This window comes from Triticum dicoccoides, chromosome 5A, assembly GCF_002162155.2.
Source record: "Triticum dicoccoides isolate Atlit2015 ecotype Zavitan chromosome 5A, WEW_v2.0, whole genome shotgun sequence".
NCBI classification, from domain to species: domain Eukaryota; kingdom Viridiplantae; phylum Streptophyta; class Magnoliopsida; order Poales; family Poaceae; genus Triticum; species Triticum dicoccoides.
In genome coordinates, this window is record NC_041388.1 from 517,502,182 (window position 1) to 517,527,989 (window position 25,808).

The 25,808-nt window shown below is 44.5% G+C and overlaps 1 protein-coding gene across 1 annotated transcript in view; it reads left to right on the top strand.

The window, feature by feature from the left end:
* Positions 1-25,808, top strand: part of LOC119299842 (putrescine hydroxycinnamoyltransferase 3-like) — a 120,011-nt gene that overhangs the window by 94,095 nt on the left and 108 nt on the right. The gene's annotated exons all lie outside the window — the stretch shown is intronic.

A 25,808-nucleotide genomic window follows, 5' to 3' on the forward strand; every position in this document is an offset into this window, starting at 1 on the left:
AAACCAAGTAGAGTTCACCCCGGTCAAACCCCTCTCGAGTCCGGTCAAAGGCGTAGATCGCGTGGGCCTTGTGGATTGACTCATCTCTGAAAACCATGCGAGGGAAGGTAGTAAGAGCACACCCACAAGTAGGTGGTCCAAATATATACATGCAATGGTGGTGTGATGCTTAAACATCCAACACTCAACTTTGGTGTGGCATTTGCCACACAAACACGACAATCTTGTAGGAAGGATATGCACATACAGTGTTAGCATGGTCTATCATAACACAAAACCACGAGGAGTTCACCCCAATCAAACCCCTCTCGAGTCCAGTCAAAAGCGTAGATCGTGCAAGCCTTGCATATCGGTTCATCTCCGGAAATCGTGCGAGGGAGGGTTGGAACAACACACCCACCTGCATGTGGTCCAAATATATGTATTAAAGGGTGGTTTGATGTTTAAATATCCAGTACACAACTTTCTTGCAACACTTGCCACACAAAACACGACAGCCCCACGGGAAGGTTATCCACCTACAGTGTTGGTGCCGCACTTGGCACCGCCGGGAGGGAATCTTGTGAAGTCGTGCGCTCAAAATTATTCTAGCATGTCACCATGGTCTACCGTAACACAAACCAAGAGGAGTTCACCCCGGTCAAATCCCTCTTGACCCCGGTCAAAGGCGTAGACCATACGGGCCTTATGAATTGGCTCATATCGAAAACCATGTGAGGAAGGGTCAGAAGAGCACACCCACCAACATGTGGCCCAATTATATTTATAAAGGGGCGGTGTGATGTCTAAATACCCAATACAACACTTTGATGCGATACTTGCCTCACAAACACGACATTATCGCAGAAAGGTTCTGCACCAATAGAGATGTTGTAGTTAGTATCGCCGGTGGGGAATCTTGAGAAGGTATGTGCACAAACTTGGTTTGGCATGTCAACATGACCTACCGTAGCACAAACCAAGTAGAGTTAACCCCATTCAAACCCCTCTCGAGTCCGATCAAAGTCGTAGATTGCGCGGGCCTTGAGGGTCGACTCATCTCTGAAAACCATGCGATGGAAGGTCGAAAGAGCACACCCACCTTCATGTGGTCCAAATATATGCATGAAAGGGTGGTGTGATTCATAAACATCCAGTACTAAACTTTGGTGCAGCATTTTCCACACAAACATGACAATCTTGTGGGAAAGATATGCACCTAAAGTCTCGGTGTCGCACTTAGCGCCGGCGGGAGGGAATCTTGTGAAGGCATGTGCTCATACTGAAGGAAATATGCCCTAGAGGCAATAATAAAGTTATTATTTATTTCCTTATAATCATGATAAATGTTTATTATTCATGCTAGAAGTGTATTTACCGGAAACATAATACATGTGTGAATACATAGACAAACAAAGTGTCACTAGTATGCCTCTACTTAACTAGCTCGTTAATCAAAGATGGTTATGTTTCCTAACCATGAACAATGAGTTGTTATTTGATTAACGAGGTCACATCATTAGCAGAATGATCTGATTGACATGACCCATTCCATTAGCTTAGCACCCGATCGTTTAGTATGTTGCTATTGCTTTCTTCATGACTTATACATGTTCCTATGACTATGAGATTATGCAACTCCCGTTTACCGGAGGAACACTTTGGGTACTACCAAACGTCACAACGTAACTGGGTGATTATAAAGGAGTACTACAGGTGTCTCCAATGGTCGATGTTGGGTTGGCGTATTTCGAGATTAGGATTTCTCACTCCGATTGTCGGAGAGGTATCTCTGGGCCCCCTCGGTAATACACATCACATAAGCCTTGCAAGCATTACAACTAATATGTTAGTTGTGAGATGATGTATTACGGAACGAGTAAAGAGACTTGCCGGTAACGAGATTGAACTAGGTATTGGATACCGACGATCGAATCTCGGGCAAGTAACATACCGATGACAAAGGGAACAACGTATGTTGTTATGCGGTCTGACCGATAAAGATCTTCGTAGAATATGTAGGAGCCAATATGGGCATCCAGGTCCCGCTATTGGTTATTGACCAGAGACGTGTCTCGGTCATGTCTGCATTGTTCTCGAACCCGTAGGGTCCGCACGCTTAAGGTTACGATGACAGTTATATTATGAGTTTATGCATTTTGATGTACCGAAGGTTGTTCGGAGTCCCGGATGTGATCACGGACATGACGAGGAGTCTCGAAATGGTCGAGATGTAAAGATTGATATATTGGAAGCCTATATTTGGATATCGGAAGTGTTCCGGGTGAAATCGGGATTTTACCGGAATACCGGGAGGGTTACCGGAACCCCCCGGGAGCTATTTGGGCCATAGTGGGCCTTAGTGGAAAAGAGAAGGGGCTGCCCTAGATGGGCTGCACGCCCCCCCCCCCTTCCCCTAGTCCTATTAGGACTAGGAGAGGTGGCCGGCCCCCTCCTCCTCTTTTCCCCTCCGAGGAATCCTAGTTGGACTAGGATTGGAGGGGGAATCCTACTCCCAGTGGGAGTAGGACTCTCCTGCGCCTCCCCCCCTTGGCCGGCCAGCCTCCCCTCCTCTCCTCCTTTATATACGGAGGCAGGGGCACCTCTAAACACACAAGTTGACACAAGTTGATCCACGTGATCTATTCCTTAGCCGTGTGCGGTGCCCCCTGCCACCATATTCCTCGATAATACTGTAGCGGAGTTTAGGCGAAGCCCTGCTGCTGTAGTTCATCAAGATCGTCACCACGCCGTCGTGCTGACGAAACTCTTCCCCGACACTTTGCTGGATCGGAGTCCGGGGATCGTCATCGAGCTGAACGTGTGCTCGAACTCGGAGGTGCCGTAGTTTCGGTGCTTGATCGGTTGGATCGAGAAGACGTACGACTACTTCCTCTACGTCGTGTCATCGCTTTCGCAGTCGGTCTGCGTTGGGTACGTAGACAATACTCTCCCCTCGTTGCTATGCATCACATGATCTTGCGTGTGCGTAGGAAATTTTTGAAATTACTATGAAACCCTACAGTGGTATCCGAGCCAGGTTATTTATGTTGATGTAATATGCACGAGTAGAACACAAGTGAGTTGTGGACGATACAAGTCATACTGCCTACCAGCATGTCATACTTTGGTTCGGCGGTATTGTTGGACGAGACGACCCGGACCAACCTTACGCGTACGCTTACGCGAGACCGGTTCCCTCGACGTGCTTTGCACAGAGATGGCTTGCGGGCGACTGTCTCTCCAACTTTAGTTGAACCAAGTATGGCTACGCCCGGTCCTTGCGAAGGTTAAAACGGAGTCTATTTGACAAACTATCATTGTGGTTTTGATGCGTAGGTGAGATTTGTTCTTACTTAAGCCCGTAGCAGCCACGTAAAACATGCAACAACAAAGTAGAGGACGTCTAACTTGTTTTTGCAGGGCATGTTGTGATGTGATATGGTCAAGGCATGATGCTGAATTTTATTGTATGAGATGATCATGTTTTGTAACCGAGTTATCGGCAACTGGCAGGAGCCATATGGTTGTCGCTTTATTGTATGCAATGCAATCGCGATGTAATGCTTTACTTTATTACTAAACGGTAGTGATAGTCATGGAAGCATAAGATTGGCGAGACGACAACGATGCTACGATGGAGATCAAGGTGTCGCGCCGGTGTCGATGGTGATCATGAAGGTGCTTCGGAGATGGAGATCACAAGCACAAGATGATGATGGCCATATCATATCACTTATATTGATTGCATGTGATGTTTATCTTTTTATGCATCTTATCTTGCTTTGATTGACGGTAGCATTATAAGATGATCTCTCACTAAATTATCAAGAAGTGTTCTCCCTGAGTATGCACCGTTGCCAAAGTTCGTCGTGCCCAGACACCACGTGATGATCGGGTGTGATAAGCTCTACGTCCATCTACAACGGGTGCAAGCCAGTTTTTGCACACGCAGAATACTCAGGTTAAACTTGACAAGCCTAGCATATGCAGATATGGCCTCGGAACACGGAGACCGAAAGGTCGAGCGTGAATCATATAGTAGATATGATCAACATAACGATGTTCACCATTGAAAACTACTCCATCTCACGTGATGATCGGTTATGGTTTAGTTGATTTGGATCACGTAATCACTTAGAGGATTAGAGGGATGTCTATCTAAGTGGGAGTTCTTAAATAATATGATTAATTGAACTTAAATATTATCATGAACTTAGTACCTGATAGTATCTTGCTTGTTTATGTTGATTGTAGATAGATGGCTCGTGCTGTTGTTCCGTTGAATTTTAATGCGTTCCTTGAGAAAGCAAAGTTGAAAGATGATGGTAGCAATTACACGGACTGGGTCCGTAACTTGAGGATTATCCTCATTGCTGCATAGAAGAATTACGTCCTGGAAGCACCGCTGGGTGCCAGGCCTGCTGCTGGAGCAACGCCAGATGTTATGAACGTCTGGCAGAGCAAAGCTGATGACTACTCGATAGTTCAGTGTGCCATGCTTTACGGCTTAGAATCGGGACTTCAACGACGTTTTGAACGTCATGGAGCATATGAGATGTTCCAGGAGTTGAAGTTAATATTTCAAGCAAATGCCCGAATTGAGAGATATGAAGTCTCCAATAAGTTCTACAGCTGCAAGATGGAGGAGAACAGTTCTGTCAGTGAGCATATACTCAAAATGTCTGGGTATAATAATCACTTGATTCAATTGGGAGTTAATCTTCCGGATGATTGCGTCATTGACAGAATTCTCCAATCACTGCCACCAAGCTACAAGAGCTTCGTGATGAACTATAATATGCAAGGGATGAACAAGACTATTCTCGAGCTCTTCGCAATGCTGAAAGCTGCGGAGGTAGAAATCAAAAAGGAGCATCAAGTGTTGATGGTTAACAAAACCACTAGTTTCAAGAAAAAGGGCAAAGGAAAGAAGAAAGGGAACTTCAAGAAGAACAGCAAGCCAGTTGCTGCTCAAGAGAAGAAACCCAAGTCTGGACCTAAGCCTGAAACTGAGTGCTTCTACTGCAAGCAGACTGGTCACTGGAAGCGGAACTGTCCCAAGTATTTGGCGGATAAGAAGGATGGCAAGGTGAACAAAGGTATATGTGATATACATGTTATTGATGTGTACCTTACTAGAGCTCGCAGTAGCACCTGGGTATTTGATACTGGTTCTGTTGCTAATATTTGCAACTCGAAACAGGGACTACGGAATAAGCGGGCACTGGCAAAGGATGGGGTGACGATGCGCGTGGGAAACGGTTCCAAAGTCGATGTGATCGCAGTCGGCACGCTACCTCTACATTTACCTTTGGGATTAATAATAGACCTAAGTAATTGTTATTTGGTGCCAGCGTTGAGCATGAACATTATATCTGGATCTTGTTTAATGCGAGACGGTTATTCATTTAAATCAGAGAATAATGGTTGTTCTATTTATATGAGTAATATCTTTTATGGTCATGCACCCTTGAAAAGTGGTCTATTCTTATTGAATCTCGATAGTAGTAATACACATATTCATAATGTTGAAGCCAAAAGATGCAGAGTTGATAATGAAAGTGCAACTTATTTGTGGCACTGTCGTTTAGGTCATATCGGTATAAAGCGATGAAGAAATTCCATGCTGATGGACTTTTGGAACCACTTGATTATGAATCACTTGGTACTTGCGAACCGTGCCTCATGGGCAAAATGACTAAAATACCGTTCTCCGGTACTATGGAGAGAGCAACAGATTTGTTGGAAATCATACATACCGATGTATGTGGCCCGATGAATATTGAGGCTCGTGGCGGATATCGTTATTTTCTCACCTTCACAGATGATTTAAGCAGATATGGGTATATCTACTTAATAAAACATAAGTCTGAAACATTTGAAAAGTTCAAAGAATTTCAGAGTGAAGTTGAAAATCATCGTAACAAGAAAATAAAGTTTCTACGATCTGATCGTGGAGGAGAATATTTGAGTTACGAGTTTGGTGTACATTTGAAAAACTGTGGAATAGTTTCGCAACTCACGCCACCCGGAACACCACAGCGTAATGGTGTGTCCGAACGTCGTAATCGTACTTTACTAGATATGGTGCGATCTATGATGTCTCTTACTGATTTACCGCTATCATTTTGGGGATATGCTTTAGAGACGGCCGCATTCACGTTAAATAGGGCACCATCAAAATCCGTTGAGACGACGCCTTATGAACTGTGGTTTGGCAAGAAACCAAAGTTGTCGTTTCTTAAAGTTTGGGGCTGCGATGCTTATGTGAAAAAGCTTCAACCTGATAAGCTCGAACCCAAATCGGAGAAATGTGTCTTCATAGGATACCCAAAGAAAACTGTTGGGTACACCTTCTATCACAGATCCGAAGGCAAGACATTCGTTGCTAAGAATGGATCATTTCTAGAGAAGGAGTTTCTATCGAAAGAAGTGAGTGGGAGGAAAGTAGAACTTGACGAGGTAACTGTACCTGCTCCCTTACTGGAAAGTAGTTCATCACAGAAAACTATTTCAGTGACACCTACACCAGTTAGTGAGGAAGCCAATGATAATGATCATGAAACTTCAGATCAAGATACTACGGAACCTCGTAGATCAACCAGAGTAAGATCCGCACCAGAGTGGTACGGTAATCCTGTTCTGGAGGTCATGCTACTAGATCATGATGAACCTACGAACTATGAAGAAGCGATGGTGAGCCCAGATTTCGCAAAGTGGCTTGAAGCCATGAAATCTGAGATGGGATCCATGTATGAGAACAAAGTATGGACTTTGGTTGACTTGCCCGATGATCGGCAAGCAATTGAGAATAAATGGATCTTTAAGAAGAAGACTGACGCTGATGGTAATGTTACTGTCTACAAAGCTCGACTTGTCGCAAAAGGTTTTCGGCAAGTTCAAGGGATTGACTACGATGAGACCTTCTCACCCGTAGCGATGCTTAAGTCCGTCCGAATCATGTTAGAATTGCCGCATTTTATGATTATGAAATTTGGCAGATGGATGTCAAAACTGCATTCCTGAATGGATTTCTGGAAGAAGAGTTGTATATGATGCAACCAGAAGGTTTTGTCGATTCAAAGGGAGCTAACAAAGTGTGCAAGCTCCAGCGATCCATTTATGGACTGGTGCAAGCCTCTCGGAGTTGGAATAAACATTTTGATAGTGTGATCAAAGCATTTGGTTTTATACAGACTTTCGGAGAAGCCTGTATTTACAAGAAAGTGAGTGGGAGCTCTGTAGCATTTCTGATATTATATGAGGATGACATATTACTAATTGGAAATGATATAGAATTTCTGGATAGCATAAAGGGATACTTGAATAAAAGTTTTTCAATGAAAGACCTCGGTGAAGCTGCTTACATATTAGTGAAGGAAATATGCCCTAGAGGCAATAATAAAGTTATTATTTATTTCCTTATAATCATGATAAATGTTTATTATTCATGCTAGAATTGTATTTACCGGAAACATAATACATGTGTGAATACATAGACAAACAGAGTGTCACTAGTATGCCTCTACTTGACTAGCTCGTTAATCAAAGATGGTTATGTTTCCTAACCATGAACAATGAGTTGTTATTTGATTAACGAGGTCACATCATTAGTAGAATGATCTGATTGACATGACCCATTCCATTAGCTTAGCACCCGATCGTTTAGTATGTTGCTATTGCTTTCTTCATGACTTATACATGTTCCTATGACTATGAGATTATGCAACTCCCGTTTACCGGAGGAACACTTTGGGTACAACCAAACGTCACAACGTAACTGGGTGATTATAAAGGAGTACTACAGGTGTCTCCAATGGTCGATGTTGGGTTGGCGTATTTCAAGATTAGGATTTGTCACTCCGATTGTCGGAGAGGTATCTCTGGGCCCTCTCGGTAATACACATCACATAAGCCTTGCAAGCATTACAACTAATATGTTAGTTGTGAGATGATGTATTACGGAACGAGTAAAGAGACTTGCCGGTAACGAGATTGAACTAGGTATTGGATACCGACGATCGAATCTCGGGCAAGTAACATACCGATGACAAAGGGAACAACGTATGTTGTTATGCGGTCTGACCGATAAAGATCTTCGTAGAATATGTAGGAGCCAATATGGGCATCCAGGTCCCGCTATTGGTTATTGACCAGAGACGTGTCTCGGTCATGTCTACATTGTTCTCGAACCCATAGGGTCCGCACGCTTAAGGTTACGATGACAGTTATATTATGAGTTTATTCATTTTGATGTACCGAAGGTTGTTCGGAGTCCCGGATGTGATCACGGACATGACGAGGAGTCTCAAAATGGTCGAGACATAAAGATTGATATATTGGAAGTCTATGTTTGGACATCGGAAGTGTTCCGGGTGAAATCGGGATTTTACCGGGTTACCGGGAGGTTACCGGAACCCCCCGGGAGCCATATGGGCCATCATGGGCCTTAGTGGAAAGGAGAAAGGGGCAGCCCAAGGGGGCTGCGCGCCTCCCCCCCTTCCCCTAGTCCTATTAGGACTAGGAGAGGTGGCCGGCCACCCCTCTCCCTCTTTCCCCCTTGGGAATCCTAGTTGGAATAGGATTGGGGGGGGGGGAGTCCTACTCCCGGTAGGAGTAGGACTCCTCCTGCGCCTCTCCCTCTTGGCCGGCGCCCCCTCCCCCCTTGGCTCCTTTATATACGGAGGCAGGGGCACCTCTAAACACACAAGTTGACACAAGTTGATCCACGTGATCGATTCCTTAGCCGTGTGCGGTGCCCCCTGCCACCATATTCCTCGATAATACTGTAGCGGAGTTTAGGCGAAGCCCTGCTGCTGTAGTTCATCAAGATCGTCACCACGCCGTCGTGCTGACGAAACTCTTCCCCGACACTTTGCTGGATCGGAGTCCGGGGATCGTCATCGAGCTGAACGTGTGCTCGAACTCGGAGGTGCCGTAGTTTCGGTACTTGATCGGTTGGATCGTGAAGACGTACGACTACTTCCTCTACGTCGCGTCATCGCTTCCGCAGTTGGTCTGCGTTGGGTACGTAGACAACACTCTCCTCTCGTTGCTATGCATCACATGATCCTGTGTGTGCGTAGGAAAATTTTTGAAATTACTACGAAACCCACAGTGGCATCCGAGCCTAGGTTATTGATGTTGATGTTATATGCACGAGTAGAACACAAGTGAGTTGTGGACGATACAAGTCATACTGCCTACCAGCATGTCATATTTTGGTTCGGCGGTATTGTTGGACGAGACGACCCAGACCAACCTTACGCGTACGCTTACGCGAGACCGGTTCCCTCGACGTGCTTTGCACAGAGATGGCTTGCGGGCGACTGTCTCTCCAACTTTAGTTGAACCAAGTATGGTTACGCCCGGTCCTTGCGAAGGTTAAAACGGAGTCTATTTGACAAACTATCGTTGTGGTTTTGATGCGTAGGTAAGATTGGTTCTTACTTAAGCCCGTAGCAGCCACGTAAAACAAGCAACAACAAAGTAGAGGACGTCTAACTTGTTTTTGCAGGGCATGTTGTGATGTGATATGGTCAAGGCATGATGCTGAATTTTATTGTATGAGATGATCATGTTTTGTAACCAAGTTATCGGCAACTGGCAGGAGCCATATGGTTGTCGCTTTATTGTATGCAATGCAATCGCGATGTAATGCTTAACTTTATTACTAAACGGTAGTGATAGTCGTGAAAGCATAAGATTGGCGAGACGACAACGATGCTACGATGGAGATCAAGGTGTCGCGCCGGTGACGATGGTGATCATGACGGTGCTTCGGAGATGGAGATCACAAGCACGAGATGATGATGGCCATATCATATCACTTATATTGATTGCATGTGATGTTTATCTTTTTATGCATCTTATCTTGCTTTGATTGACGGTAGCATTATAAGATGATCTCTCATTAAATTATCAAGAAGTGTTCTCCCTGAGTATGCACCGTTGCCAAATTTCGTCGTGCCCAGACACCACGTGATGATCGGGTGTGATAAGCTCTACGTCCATCTACAACGGGTGCAAGCCAGTTTTTGCACACGCAGAATACTCAGGTTAAACTTGACGAGCCTAGCATATGCAGATATGGCCTCGGAACACGGAGACCGAAAGGTCGAGCGTGAATCATATAGTAGATATGATCAACATAAATGATGTTCACCATTGAAAACTACTCCATCTCACGTGATGATCGGTCATGGTTTAGTTGATTTGGATCACGTAATCACTTAGAAGATTAGAGGGTTGTCTATCTAAGTGGGAGTTCTTAAGTAATATGATTAATTTAACTTAAATTTATCATGAACTTAGTAACTGATAGTATCTTGCTTGTTTATGTTGCTTGTAGATAGATGGCTCGTGCTGTTGTTCCGTTGAATTTTAATGCGTTCCTTGAGAAAGCAAAGTTGAAAGATGATGGTAGCAATTACACGGACTCGGTCCGTAACTTGAGGATTATCCTCATTGTTGCACAGAAGAATTACGTCCTGGAAGCACCGCTGGGTGCCAGGCCTGCTGCTGGAGCAACGCCAGATGTTATGAACGTCTGGCAGAGCAAAGCTGATGACTACTCGATAGTTCAGTGTGACATGCTTTACGGCTTAGAATCGGGACTTCAACGACGTTTTGAACGTCATGGAGCATATGAGATGTTCCAGGAGTTGAAGTTAATATTTCAAGCAAATGCCCGGATTGAGAGATATGAAGTCTCCAATAAGTTCTATAGCTGCAAGATGGAGGAGAACAGTTCTGTCAGTGAGCATATACTCAAAATGTCTGGGTATAATAATCACTTGATTCAATTGGGAGTTAATCTTCCGGATGATTGCGTCATCGACAGAATTCTCCAATCACTGCCACCAAGCTACAAGAGCTTCGTAATGAACTATAATATGCAAGGGATGAACAAGACTATTCCCGAGCTCTTCGCAATGCTGAAAGCTGCGGAGGTAGAAATCAAGAAGGAGCATCAAGTGTTGATGGTTAACAAGACCACTAGTTTCAAGAAAAAGGGCAAAGGGAAGAAAAAGGGGAACTTCAAGAAGAACGGCAAGCAAGTTGCTGCTCAAGAGAAGAAACCTAAGTCTGGACCTAAGCCAGAAACTGAGTGCTTCTACTGCAAGCAGACTGGTCACTGGAAGCGGAACTGCCCCAAGTATTTGGCGGATAAGAAGGATGGCAAGGTGAACAAAGGTATATGTGATATACATGTTATTGATGTGTACCTTACTAGAGCTCGCAGTAGCACCTGGGTATTTGATACTGGTTCTGTTGCTAATATTTGCAACTCGAAACAGGGACTACAGAATAAGCGGGCACTGGCAAAGGACGAGGTGACGATCCGCGTGGGAAACAGTTCCAAAGTCAATGTGATCGCAGTCGGCACGCTACCTCTACATCTACCTTCGGGATTAATATTAGACCTAAGTAATTGTTATTTGGTGCCAGCGTTGAGCATGAACATTATATCTGGATCTTGTTTAATGCGAGACGGTTATTCATTTAAATCAGAGAATAATGGTTGTTCTATTTATATGAGTAATATCTTTTATGGTCATGCACCCTTGAAGAGTGGTCTATTTTTATTGAATCTCGATAGTAGTAATACACATATTCATAATGTTGAAGCCAAAAGATGCAGAGTTGATAATGAAAGTGCAACTTATTTGTGGCACTGTCGTTTAGGTCATATCGGTATAAAGCGCATGAAGAAACTCCATACCGATGGACTTTTGGAACCACTTGATTATGAATCACTTGGTACTTGCGAACCGTGCCTCTTGGGCAAGATGACTAAAACACCGTTCTCCGGTACTATGGAGAGAGCAACAGATTTGTTGGAAATCATACATACCGATGTATGTGGCCCGATGAATATTGAGGCTCGTGGCGGATATCGTTATTTTCTCACCTTCACAGATGATTTAAGCAGATATGGGTATATTTACTTAATGAAACATAAGTCTGAAACATTTGAAAAGTTCAAAGAATTTCAGAGTGAAGTTGAAAATCATCGTAACAAGAAAATAAAGTTTCTACGATCTGATCGTGGAGGAGAATATTTGAGTTACGAGTTTGGTGTACATTTGAAAAACTGTAGAATAGTTTCGCAACTCACGCCACCCGGAACACCACAGCGTAATGGTGTGTCTGAACGTCGTAATCGTACTTTACTAGATATGGTGCGATCTATGATGTCTCTTACTGATTTACCGCTATCATTTTGGGGATATGCTTTAGAGACGGCCGCATTCACGTTAAATAGGGCACCATCAAAATCCGTTGAGACGACGCCTTATGAACTGTGGTTTTGCAAGAAACCAAAGTTGTCGTTTCTTAAAGTTTGGGGCTGCGATGCTTATGTGAAAAAGCTTCAACCTGATAAGCTCGAACCCAAATCGGATAAATGTGTCTTCATAGGATACCCAAAGGAAACTGTTGGGTACACCTTCTATCACAGATCCGAAGGCAAAACATTCGTTGCTAAGAATGGATCATTTCTAGAGAAGGAGTTTCTCTCGAAAGAAGTGAGTGGGAGGAAAGTAGAACTTGACGAGGTAACTGTACCTGCTCCCTTACTGGAAAGTAGTTCATCACAGAAAACTGTTTCAGTGACACCTACACCAGTTAGTGAGGAAGCCAATGATAATGATCATGAAACTTCAGATCAAGATACTACTGAACCGCGTAGATCAACCAGAGTAAGATCCGCACCAGAGTGGTACGGTAATCCTGTTCTGGAGGTCATGCTACTAGATCATGATGAACCTACGAACTATGAAGAAGCGATGGTGAGCCCAGATTCCGTAAAATGGCTTAAAGCCATGAAATCTGAGATGGGATCCATGTATGAGAACAAAGTATGGACTTTGGTTGACTTGCCCGATGATCGGCAAGCAATTGAGAATAAATGGATTTTTAAGAAGAAGACTGACGCTGATGGTAATGTTACTATCTACAAAGCTCGACTTGTCGCAAAAGGTTTTCGGCAAGTTCAAGGAATTGACTACGATGAGACCTTCTCACCCGTAGCGATGCTTAAGTCCGTCCGAATCATGTTAGCAATTGCCGCATTTTATGATTATGAAATTTGGCAAATGGATGTCAAAACTGCATTCCTGAATGGATTTCTGGAAGAAGAGTTGTATATGATGCAACCAGAAGGTTTTGTCGATCCAAAGGGAGCTAACAAAGTGTGCAAGCTCCAGCGATCCATTTATGGACTGGTGCAAGCCTCTCGGAGTTGGAATAAACGTTTTGATAGTGTGATCAAAGCATTTGGTTTTATACAGACTTTCGGAGAAGCCTGTATTTACAAGAAAGTGAGTGGGAGCTCTGTAGCATTTCTGATATTATATGTGGATGACATATTACTGATTGGAATATAGAATTTCTGGATAGCATAAAGGGATACTTGAATAAAAGTTTTTCAATGAAAGACCTCGGTGAAGCTGCTTACATATTAGGCATTAAGATCTATAGAGATAGATCAAGACGCTTAATTGGACTTTCACAAAGCACATACCTTGACAAAATTTTGAAGAAGTTCAAAATGGATCAAGCGAAGAAAGGGTTCTTGCCTGTGTTACAAGGTGTGAAATTGAGTAAGACTCAATGCCCGACCACTGCAGAAGATAGAGAGAATATGAAAGATGTTCCCTATGCATCAGCCATAGGCTCTATCATGTATGCAATGCTGTGTACCAGACCTGATGTGTGCCTTGCTATAAGTTTAGCAGGGAGGTACCAAAGTAATCCAGGAATGGATCACTGGACAGCGGTCAAGAACATCCTGAAATACCTGAAAAGGACTAAGGATATGTTTCTCGTATATGGAAGTGACAAAGAGCTCATCGTAAAAGGTTACGTTGATGCAAGATTTGACACTGATCCGGACGATTCTAAATCGCAAACCGGATACGTGTTTACATTAAACGGTGGAGCTGTCAGTTGGTGCAGTTCTAAACAAAGCGTCGTAGCGGGATCTACATGTGAAGCGGAATACATAGCTGCTTCGGAAGCAGCAAATGAAGGAGTCTGGATGAAGGAGTTCATATCCGATCTAGGTGTCATACCTAGTGCATCGGGTCCAATGAAAATCTTTTGTGACAATACTGGTGCAATTGCCTTGGCAAAGGAATCCAGATTTCACAAAAGGACCAAACACATCAAGAGACGCTTCAACTCCATCCGGGATCTAGTCCAGGTGGGAGACATAGAGATTTGCAAGATACATACGGATCTGAATGTTGCAGACCCGTTGACTAAGCCTCTTCCACGAGCAAAACATGATCAGCACCAAGGCTCCATGGGTGTTAGAATCATTACAGTGTAATCTAGATTATTGACTCTAGTGCAAGTGGGAGACTGAAGGAAATATGCCCTAGAGGCAATAATAAAGTTATTATTTATTTCCTTATAATCATGATAAATGTTTATTATTCATGCTAGAATTGTATTTACCGGAAACATAATACATGTGTGAATACATAGACAAACAAAGTGTCACCAGTATGCCTCTACTTGACTAGCTCGTTAATCAAAGATGGTTATGTTTCCTAACCATGAACAATGAGTTGTTATTTGATTAACGAGGTCACATCATTAGCAGAATGATCTGATTGACATGACCCATTCCATTAGCTTAGCACCCGATCGTTTAGTATGTTGCTATTGCTTTCTTCATGACTTATACATGTTCCTATGACTATGAGATTATGCAACTCCCGTTTACCGGAGGAACACTTTGGGTACTACCAAACGTCACAACGTAACTGGGTGATTATAAAGGAGTACTACAGGTGTCTCCAATGGTCGATGTTGGGTTGGCGTATTTCGAGATTAGGATTTGTCACTCCGATTGTCGGAGAAGTATCTCTGGGCCCTCTCGGTAATACACATCACATAAGCCTTGCAAGCATTACAACTAATATGTTAGTTGTGAGATGATGTATTACGGAACGAGTAAAGAGACTTGCCAGTAACGAGATTGAACTAGGTATTGGATACCGACGATCGAATCTCGGGCAAAGTAACATACCGATGACAAAGGGAACAACGTATGTTGTTATGCGGTCTGACCGATAAAGATCTTCGTAGAATATGTAGGAGCCAATATGGGCATCCAGGTCCCGCTATTGGTTATTGACCGGAGACGTGTCTCGGTCATGTCTACATTGTTCTCGAACCCGTAGGGTCCGCACGCTTAAGGTTACGATGACAGTTATATTATGAGTTTATGCATTTTGATGTACCGAAGGTTGTTCGGAGTCCCGGATGTGATCACGGACATGACGAGGAGTCTCGAAATGGTCGAGACGTAAAGATTGATATATTGGAAGCCTATATTTGGATATCGGAAGTGTTCCGGGTGAAATCGGGATTTTACCGGAATACCGGGAGGGTTACCGGAACCCCCCGGGAACCATATGGGCCATCATGGGCCTTAGTGGAAAGGAGAAAGGGGCAGCCCAAGGGGGCTGCGCGCCTTCCCCCTTCCCCTAGTCCTATTAGGACTAGGAGAGGTGGCCGGCCACCCCTCTCCCTCTTTCCCCCTTGGGAATCCTAGTTGGAATAGGATTGGGGGGGGGGGGAGTCCTACTCCCGGTAGGAGTAGGACTCCTCCTGCGCCTCTCCCTCTTGGCCGGCGCCCCCTCCCCCCTTGGCTCCTTTATATACGGAGGCAGGGGCACCTCTAAACACACAAGTTGACACAAGTTGATCCACGTGATCGATTCCTTAGCCGTGTGCGGTGCCCCCTGCCACCATATTCCTCGATAATACTGTAGCGGAGTTTAGGCGAAGCCCTGCTGCTGTAGTTCATCAAGATCGTCACCACGCCGTCGTGCTGACGAAACTCTTCCCCGACACTTTGCTGGATCGGAGTCCGGGGATCGTCATCGAGCTGAACGTGTGCTCGAACTCGGAGGTGCCGTAGTTTCGGTACTTGATCGGTTGGATCGTGAAGACGTACGACTACTTCCTCTACGTCGTGTCATCGCTTCCGCAGTTGGTCTGCGTTGGGTACGTAGACAACACTCTCCTCTCGTTGCTATGCATCACATGATCCTGTGTGTGCGTAGGAAAATTTTTGAAATTACTACGAAACCCAACAATTAGGCATTAAGATCTATAGAGATAGATCAAGACGCTTAATTGGACTTTCACAAAGCACATACCTTGACAAATTTTTGAAGAAATTCAAAATGGATCAAGCAAAGAAAGGATTCTTGCCTGTATTACAAGGTGTGAAATTGAGTAAGACTCAATGCCCGACCACTGCAGAAGATAGAGAGAATATGAAAGATGTTCCCTATGCATCAGCCATAGGCTCTATCATGTATGCAATGCTGTGTACCAGACCTGATGTGTGCCTTGCTATAAGTTTAGCAGGGAGGTACCAAAGTAATCCAGGAGTGGATCACTGGACAGCGGTCAAGAACATCCTGAAATACCTGAAAAGGACTAAGGATATGTTTCTCGTATATGGAGGTGACAAAGAGCTCACCGTAAAAGGTTACGTTGATGCAAGCTTTGACACTGATCCGGACGATTCTAAATCGCAAACCGGATACGTATTTACATTAAACGGTGGAGCTGTCAGTTGGTGCAGTTCTAAACAAAGCGTTGTAGCGGGATCTACATGTGAAGCGGAATACATAGCTGCTTCGGAAGCAGCAAATGAAGGAGTCTGGATGAAGGAGTTCATATCCGATCTAGGTGTCATACCTAGTGCATCGGGTCCAATGAAAATCTTTTGTGACAATACTGGTGCAATTGCCTTGGCAAAGGAATCCAGATTTCACAAAAGGACCAAACACATCAAGAGACGCTTCAACTCCATCCGGGATCTAGTCCAGGTGGGAGACATAGAGATTTGCAAGATACATACGGATCTGAATGTTGCAGACCCATTGACTAAACCTCTTCCACGAGCAAAACATGATCAGCACCAAGGCTCCATGGGTGTTAGAATCATTACTGTGTAATCTAGATTATTGACTCTAGTGCAAGTGGGAGACTGAAGGAAATATGCCCTAGAGGCAATAATAAAGTTATTATTTATTTCCTTATAATCATGATAAATGTTTATTATTCATGCTAGAAGTGTATTTACCGGAAACATAATACATGTGTGAATACATAGACAAACAAAGTGTCACTAGTATGCCTCTACTTAACTAGCTCGTTAATCAAAGATGGTTATGTTTCCTAACCATGAACAATGAGTTGTTATTTGATTAACGAGGTCACATCATTAGCAGAATGATCTGATTGACATGACCCATTCCATTAGCTTAGCACCCGATCGTTTAGTATGTTGCTATTGCTTTCTTCATGACTTATACATGTTCCTATGACTATGAGATTATGCAACTCCCGTTTACCGGAGGAACACTTTGGGTACTACCAAACGTCACAACGTAACTGGGTGATTATAAAGGAGTACTACAGGTGTCTCCAATGGTCGATGTTGGGTTGGCGTATTTCGAGATTAGGATTTGTCACTCCGATTGTCGGAGAGGTATCTCTGGGCCCCCTCGGTAATACACATCACATAAGCCTTGCAAGCATTACAACTAATATGTTAGTTGTGAGATGATGTATTACGGAAAGAGTAAAGAGACTTGCCGGTAACGAGATTGAACTAGGTATTGGATACCGACGATCGAATCTCGGGCAAGTAACATACCAATGACAAAGGGAACAACGTATGTTGTTATGCGGTCTGACCGATAAAGATCTTCGTAGAATATGTAGGAGCCAATATGGGCATCCAGGTCCCGCTATTGGTTATTGACCAGAGACGTGTCTCGGTCATGTCTGCATTGTTCTCGAACCCGTAGGGTCCGCACGCTTAAGGTTACGATGACAGTTATATTATGAATTTATGCATTTTGATGTACCGAAGGTTGTTCGGAGTCCCGGATGTGATCACGGACATGACGAGGAGTCTCGAAATGGTCGAGACGTAAAGATTGATATATTGGAAGCCTATATTTGGATATCGGAAGTGTTCCGGGTGAAATCGGGATTTTACCGGAATACCGGGAGGGTTACCGGAACCCCCCGGGAGCTATTTGGGCCATAGTGGGCCTTAGTGGAAAAGAGAAGGGGCTGCCCTAGATGGGCTGCGCCCCCCCCCCTTCCCCTAGTCCTATTAGGACTAGGAGAGGTGGCCGGCCCCCTCCTCCTCTTTTTGAAGGAAATATGCCCTAGAGGCAATAATAAAGTTATTATTTATTTCCTTATAATCATGATAAATGTTTATTATTCATGCTAGAAGTGTATTTACCGGAAACATAATACATGTGTGAATACATAGACAAACAAAGTGTCACTAGTATGCCTCTACTTAACTAGCTCGTTAATCAAAGATGGTTATGTTTCCTAACCATGAACAATGAGTTGTTATTTGATTAACGAGGTCACATCATTAGCAGAATGATCTGATTGACATGACCCATTCCATTAGCTTAGCACCCGATCGTTTAGTATGTTGCTATTGCTTTCTTCATGACTTATACATGTTCTATGACTATGAGATTATGCAACTCCCGTTTACCGGAGGAACACTTTGGGTACTACCAAACGTCACAACGTAACTGGGTGATTATAAAGGAGTACTACAGGTGTCTCCAATGGTCGATGTTGGGTTGGCGTATTTCGAGATTAGGATTTGTCACTCCGATTGTCGGAGAGGTATCTCTGGGCCCTCTCGGTAATACACATCACATAAGCCTTGCAAGCATTACAACTAATATGTTAGTTGTAAGATGATGTATTACGGAACGAGTAAAGAGACTTGCCGGTAACGAGATTGAACTAGGTATTGGATACCGACGATCGAATCTCGGGCAAGTAACATACCGATGACAAAGGGAACAACGTATGTTGTTATGCGGTCTGACCGATAAAGATCTTCGTAGAATATGTAGGAGCCAATATGGGCATCCAGGTCCCGCTATTGGTTATTGACCAGAGATGTGTCTCGGTCATGTCTGCATTGTTCTCGAACCCGTAGGGTCCGCACGCTTAAGGTTACGATGACAGTTATATTATGAGTTTATGCATTTTGATGTACCGAAGGTTGTTCGGAGTCCCGGATGTGATCACGGACATGACGAGGAGTCTCGAAATGGTCGAGACGTAAAGATTGATATATTGGAAGCCTATATTTGGATATCAGAAGTGTTCCGGGTGAAATCAGGATTTTACCGGAATACCGGGAGGGTTATCGGTACCCCCCGGGAGCTATTTGGGCCATAGTGGGCCTTAGTGGAAAAGAGAAGGGGCTGCCCTAGATGGGCTGCCCCCCCCCCTTCCCCTAGTCCTATTAGGACTAGGAGAGGTGGCCGGCCCCTCCTCCTCTTTTCCCCTCCGAGGAATCCTAGTTGGACTAGGATTGGAGGGGGAATCCTACTCCCAGTGGGAGTAGGACTCTCCTGCGCCTGCCCCCCTTGGCCGGCCAGCCTCTCCTCCTCTCCTCCTTTATATACGGAGGCAGGGGCACCTCTAAACACACAAGTTGACACAAGTTGATCCACGTGATCTATTCCTCAGCCGTGTGCGGTGCCCCCTGCCACCATATTCCTCGATAATACTGTAGCGGAGTTTAGGCGAAGCCCTGCTGCTGTAGTTCATCAAGATCGTCACCACGCCGTCGTGCTGACGAAACTCTTCCCCGACACTTTGCTGGACCGGAGTCCGGGGATTGTCATCGAGCTGAACGTGTGCTCGAACTCGGAGGTGCCGTAGTTTCGGTGCTTGATCGGTTGGATCGAGAAGACGTACGACTACTTCCTCTACGTCGTGTCATCGCTTCCGCAGTCGGTCTGCGTTGGGTACGTAGACAATACTCTCCCCTCGTTGCTATGCATCACATGATCTTGCGTGTGCGCAGGAAAATTTTTGAAATTACTACGAAACCCTACACTTTTCCCCTCCGAGGAATTCTAGTTGGACTAGGATTGGAGGGGGAATCCTACTCCCAGTGGGAGTAGGACTCTCCTGCGCCTCCCCCCCTTGGCCGGCCAGCCTCCCCTCCTCTCCTCCTTTATATACGGAGGCAGGGGCACCTCTAAACACACAAGTTGACACAAGTTGATCCACGTGATCTATTCCTTAGCCGTGTGCGGTGCCCCCTGCCACCATATTCCTCGATAATACTGTAGCGGAGTTTAGGCGAAGCCCTGCTGCTGTAGTTCATCAAGATCGTCACCACGCCGTCGTGCTGACGAAACTCTTCCCCGACACTTTGCTGGATCGGAGTCCGGGGATCGTCATCGAGCTGAACGTGTGCTCGAACTCGGAGGTGATGTAGTTTCGGTGCTTGATCGGTTGGATCGAGAAGACGTACGACTACTTCCTCTACGTCGTGTCATCGCTTCCGCAGTCGGTCTGCGTTGGGTACGTAGACAATACTCTCCCCTCGTTGCTATGCATCACATGATCTTGCGTGTGCGTAGGAAATTTTTGAAATTACTACGAAACCCTACACATACTTGTTCCAGCATGTCACCATGGTCTACCATAACACAAACCATGAGGAGTTCACCCCGGTCAAAACCCTCTCGAGTCCGGTCAAAGGTGTAGATCGCACAGGCCTTGCGTATCGGCTCATCTCCGAAAACCGTGCGAGCGAGGGTTGGAAGAGCACACCCATCTCCATGTGGTCCAAATATATGTGTTAAAGGATGGTGTGATGTTTAAATATGCAATACACAGCTTTGAAACTTATAGGTTTGCATCGTGGATGTCATCGATGGTGGGCATACATGCTGTGGTGGAAGCTGATAGCATCTTTTAGGTTGAACTCATGCTAGGTGTGAACTTGGAACTCATGATTCCATTTGTGGACTCTTGTTGCATCTGTAGGTGAATCCTTGTTGAATATGTACGCTTGTGGACTTTGAACTCATGGCCCTTTTGTTTGTGAACTCTTGTTGCATATGTACACATGTTTTTGTGAACCTTCTTTGAATATGTATGCATCTGTGGACTACTCATGGTTGGTTTGTTATGGTTGTCAACTTGTAGTACATTGTTGTTGTGAACTTTGATGTATATATATTGTTGGTGCTCCCAGAAGCCATTGTAGCATATAGTGGCATACGTACACAAATAAAATGCTACTAGCGTTATAAGCCCTGTGTCCCAGCGGCAAGCACCCGGTTTATCGGGCATGTATATGTCCCCAATGGGCTGTAAGCCGTGTGTCCCAGGGCCTGGCACCCGGCTTATAAGCCATTATCCGACGACCCCGCTAAATATAAGCCGGGTCGGAGGCTCTCGATTTACATTTATACCGTGCGCTTGCCTTAGTCCTCGGTTTACATGTAAGCCGAGAGCCATGGGGAAAACACTCGGTTTACATATAAACCGTGCGGCTCTCCTCGGCCCTCGGTTTACATGTAAACCGTGTGCTCGCTGGCACTCGGCTTATAGAAATGGACACGTGGCGCAGTCGTTAGTGTCCGGCTGCCGTTATATATAAACCGTGTGTTTATTGGCCCTCGGCTTACGTAGGTGTACTCGGCTTATATATAAACCGAGTGTTTTCCCCATGGCTCTCGGCTTACCCTTGATAAGCCGGTCCTTAGTAAGCCGTGTACTGTAAGCCGTGAAAAACACTTGGCTTATATATAAACCGAGTGTAAAACGGCATAAGCCTAGTGTTTTGGGCACTTGGCTTATAATTTTTTTCCTGTAGTGTGCATGCCAAAGCGGCGCGGTTGTTGGATGTGTTGGGGTCGGGTTGGTGAGGGGTGGTCGATTTTTTTTAGTTGTGAGTGACGACGCACTTTATGGTGGTGTCCTCCGATTGATCGATTGGTTTATTTGTATGCCCTGCTTGAAGTTAATAAAATGTTGATGAATTTTCTTAATCTTCCTTTTGGCTGGCTCCAGTGCATCTTTGAGTGAGTAGGAACTAGGGAGCATCTCGCGCGATCGGACCAGCACATGCACATTCTTCGTCAAGCTTTGATCGTAGTACTACTACTAGTGATCCCGTGCAAGCCAGTGTCTGAAGTCTGAACCATGCATGCATGCAGTCAATGTGTGCAGTGTAGACATGATAGTATATCTGTCCACTGGACGTAGCGTACCGCATGTTACGTGACCATGCACGACCCAAGACTAGCTGTGGACGCATGTCGCGCCACTCAGAAGATCCAACCAACCCAGGGCCGGTCCTAAGATTTTGCGGGCCCGGGGCGAAACTATGATCCGAGGCCTTTCGGGGCCCTTAGTATAAATGCCTAATTAATAATCATCATATGTACGTATAATTTGTATTAAAGAAAATAATTAAGTGCATCCAAAATGATTGTGCATATCACATAATTTATTACATATTACCTTCAAAATTTTCTCCTAACATTCTGAGATATAAAATCACTAACGACAATATCAATATCAATTTCATCATGCAAATTTTTCTGGATGCATAAAGTTGCCAAGCCATTTAACCTCTCTTGTGACATTGTAGATCTCAAGTAGTTCTTCAACAACTTCAACTTCGAAAAACTTCTTTCAGCTGATGCCATAGTAACAGGCATAGTAAAGAAAATCCGGTATTTAGTGTTTTCTTCTTCCCTTTTAGACCCCCTTTCCACTAATATGTCCCTCGCTTTGTTATCAAGATTACCCTAATTGCTTGGACCATAAATATCCATACTAATTGGTTCCTCATCAACACTAGTAGATCCTGCCGCAGATGAATTAAATATGGACTCATGGTCACTCACATTGCTATCATCCATGTTGACGTCAACATTGCCTTCTGTAGGAGTATGACCATCATCTTCCGGATTGCCATCAGTCTGGTCACCCACAAGAACTATCGCCAACTCGTCTGGATTAGTTGGCGTGCTCGTATCGCTCTTATAATATTTAAAAAGAGATCCGCTCAATGCTTCTTTCTCCTCACCTGCCTCCTTCTTCTTTCTTTCTTTTATGACTTCCAGATGAATACTTTCTACCTGTACTCGACATGACCCTACTGAAATTGAAAGGAACAATTCACTTTCAAAATTAGCACAAAGCTAATTAAAATATTAGATTAAGTACAAAAGATCATCTAATATAATGAGAATCTGCTAGGGCATGGTATACTACCTTCTTTCTACAATCTAATCTGGCAACGTGGGTGCAATGATTTGAGCGCCCTAAAAACAATTCCCTGTTAATCTGTTCGATTGATTGAGAAATTGGGAATCAGGATTAGAAAGAAAAGAAATTGGACCAAGATCATGCGAGGGAAGAGAGCGCGCCGAGACATACTTGTTCGGTCGAAGAGATGAGAGATCCTGCTGCTGGCCTGCTGCAGTCGTCACGTCGTTCGTTCGTGAGGAGAGTCGAAGAGATTAGACGAACAGGAACAGCGGAACAGGAAAAAGGCAGGGAACGACCGATCCTAATCTCTTTTTTTTTTTGAGGAAAGACCGAAGCTAATTCCTAAATTACAGGAAATCAATCCAACGAGGCAACGATTCCTTTTCCTCTCCGATCTGCAGTTCTCCACGACTCCACGTGAGTACGTGCAAATATGGGCCAGGCCCAACGTATTTACTTTCCTAGGCTAGCACGCGAAGCTGAGCGAGGCGCTGATAGAATTTTTCCTGTCGAAGCTTGTATGTATACCTACGTACGTATACCTGGGAGGGGGCCCCTGGCTTTTGGGGGCCCGGGGCGGCCGCCCCGTTCGCCCCTCCCCAGGACCGGCCCTGAACCAACCCCAACCATATCATACTCTAAACCATCAACTCCAGCAGCCAGGAATCTGGCGCTGACCCGTCCCAATGCCGGACGCCACATGCACTGATGCACATGCACGTCGGCCAACTGCTGCGTGCATGCCTCCAGAGCAGAGCCTCCGGGCCTGACGGTTCACCAACCGCCTTCATCCAGCGAAGGACAGCACCGGCCTTGCCAGTCCGTCTGTTTTGTGTAGCGCCGCCGTGGTTTGCCCCACGTCCAGCCCCGCCGATCGAGCTGGACGGACGAGGTGATCGACAGGCGGCGTGCTTCACCACGGGCGTACGTACGTACGTGCGGGCTAGCTCTAGCATGGACACGGACGGCAACCGGTTGGGAGCGCTAGCTGTAGACCTGTCCGGTTGTCCTCGGTCGGGCTCGGTGATGAGTTGTTTTTGCGACATGCTTCGTCTTTTTCGGGACAAGCTGGTGACTTGTTTTGGCTGCTCAATACAAGTATAGAATGCTTGCCTTTTAGGGCTGACAGGTATGCCATCACAACAACTCAAGAACGTACATAACCACACACGCATGCAATGATGCAAAGGCTCCTCGTCCGTGAACCGATTGTTTTGAAAAAAATCGTGAGAATATACTCTACTCCCTACGTCCCATAATGTAAGATGTTTTTGCAAGCTAGGGAGTACGTTGCACTCTTTGTATAGAGACATATGTGACCACTAGGGATAAAAGGGCTTGCCCGACCTTTCTCTTCGAAAAAATTATGCGAGTTTTTCCATAAATAAATAAATAAATTACTTACATGAGGCGAAAAAGAAACTAAATTCGGCAATGAATGGTGACAAAAGTTGAAACATGAGAGATTGGATTTAAATTTAAATTTAATTTTTTAATTTTTTGTACAACTTTATCCCTCCGACGTTACCTTTTTTTTAGAATTTTTAGAACCCTTTTCACTTGGTTTTCACCAGATATTTTTATCTCTTCCCACTCTCCACGTGTGAGCGGTGTGAACAACCCGTGTCCCCCGCCTCATGCAGGACTCTTCGCCGTAGGCACCTCGTTGTACGCCAGCCTTGGTCCGAGCTAGCGACCATCAGCCTCCGTGTATTTGAGCGACATGACCGCGGAGATAGTGTGGGGATGAGCCGTCCGTAGATTGTTAGATCCACAAGACCACAACCGACTCCCTCACTTTTCTCTCCTTATTACAACTGTATTTCACACACATCGCCTTCAGCCCTTAACTAGAGGGTCGTCTCATCTTCATTTTCATCTTGCGGTTGTTCATTTAGTAGGTTATACGAATTTTAGAAAATTAGAGACAAAGAATTTCAGAAATTTTGGTGGTTACTGCAATTATCTTTTACCTCAAAATTTTCGATTAGATCCAAACAAAATCCACACTCTGTAAAGATACTTCAATAAGATCTGAAATATTTTTTCTACCGAATTATAAACCCACATGAACCTCGGCGGCTTTCGTAAGATGCACACCAAATGTGATGTGATATTTTCAGAGGAGTTGCAAATAGATCCACCGGTTCACCAATCATTGATGGCTCGAGAACCGCTAAACTAGTCCATAGTACATTACATGCAATTGTAACCTACAATTACTATCAGAAAATAAAGCTCCAAGGCGTTCAGTGCATAACTCTTGCGATATTAGTTAATTATATCTCCCAACTCAAAAAAAACTCATTATCTCAGTATGATCTTATTTATCTTGCCAAACACACTAGCTGGAATATTTGTCATTTTTTCTTCTAAGGGTAAAGGGTCATTTTTCTTTTGTCTTCAGGTTACATATATAGAGGTACACAGTAGTACATTGCTGCCAAGAAAAAAGGACACAGTATATTGGAGAAAAGCGGCCTATCATAAAGAGCAAATGTAGTAGTACTCCCACCATTCACTATTATAAGATGTTTTGAATATCTGATTATGAAGTACGTACGAACTGAAATGAGTAAACAAACACGCGAGTGAAAAGTGTCTACATACATTCAATTTATAAAAAATAAAAACATCTTATAATAGTGAGCGGATGGAGTAACTTTTAGCATAGCATGTGCGTTGCTCAGTGTTTATACTGTGCA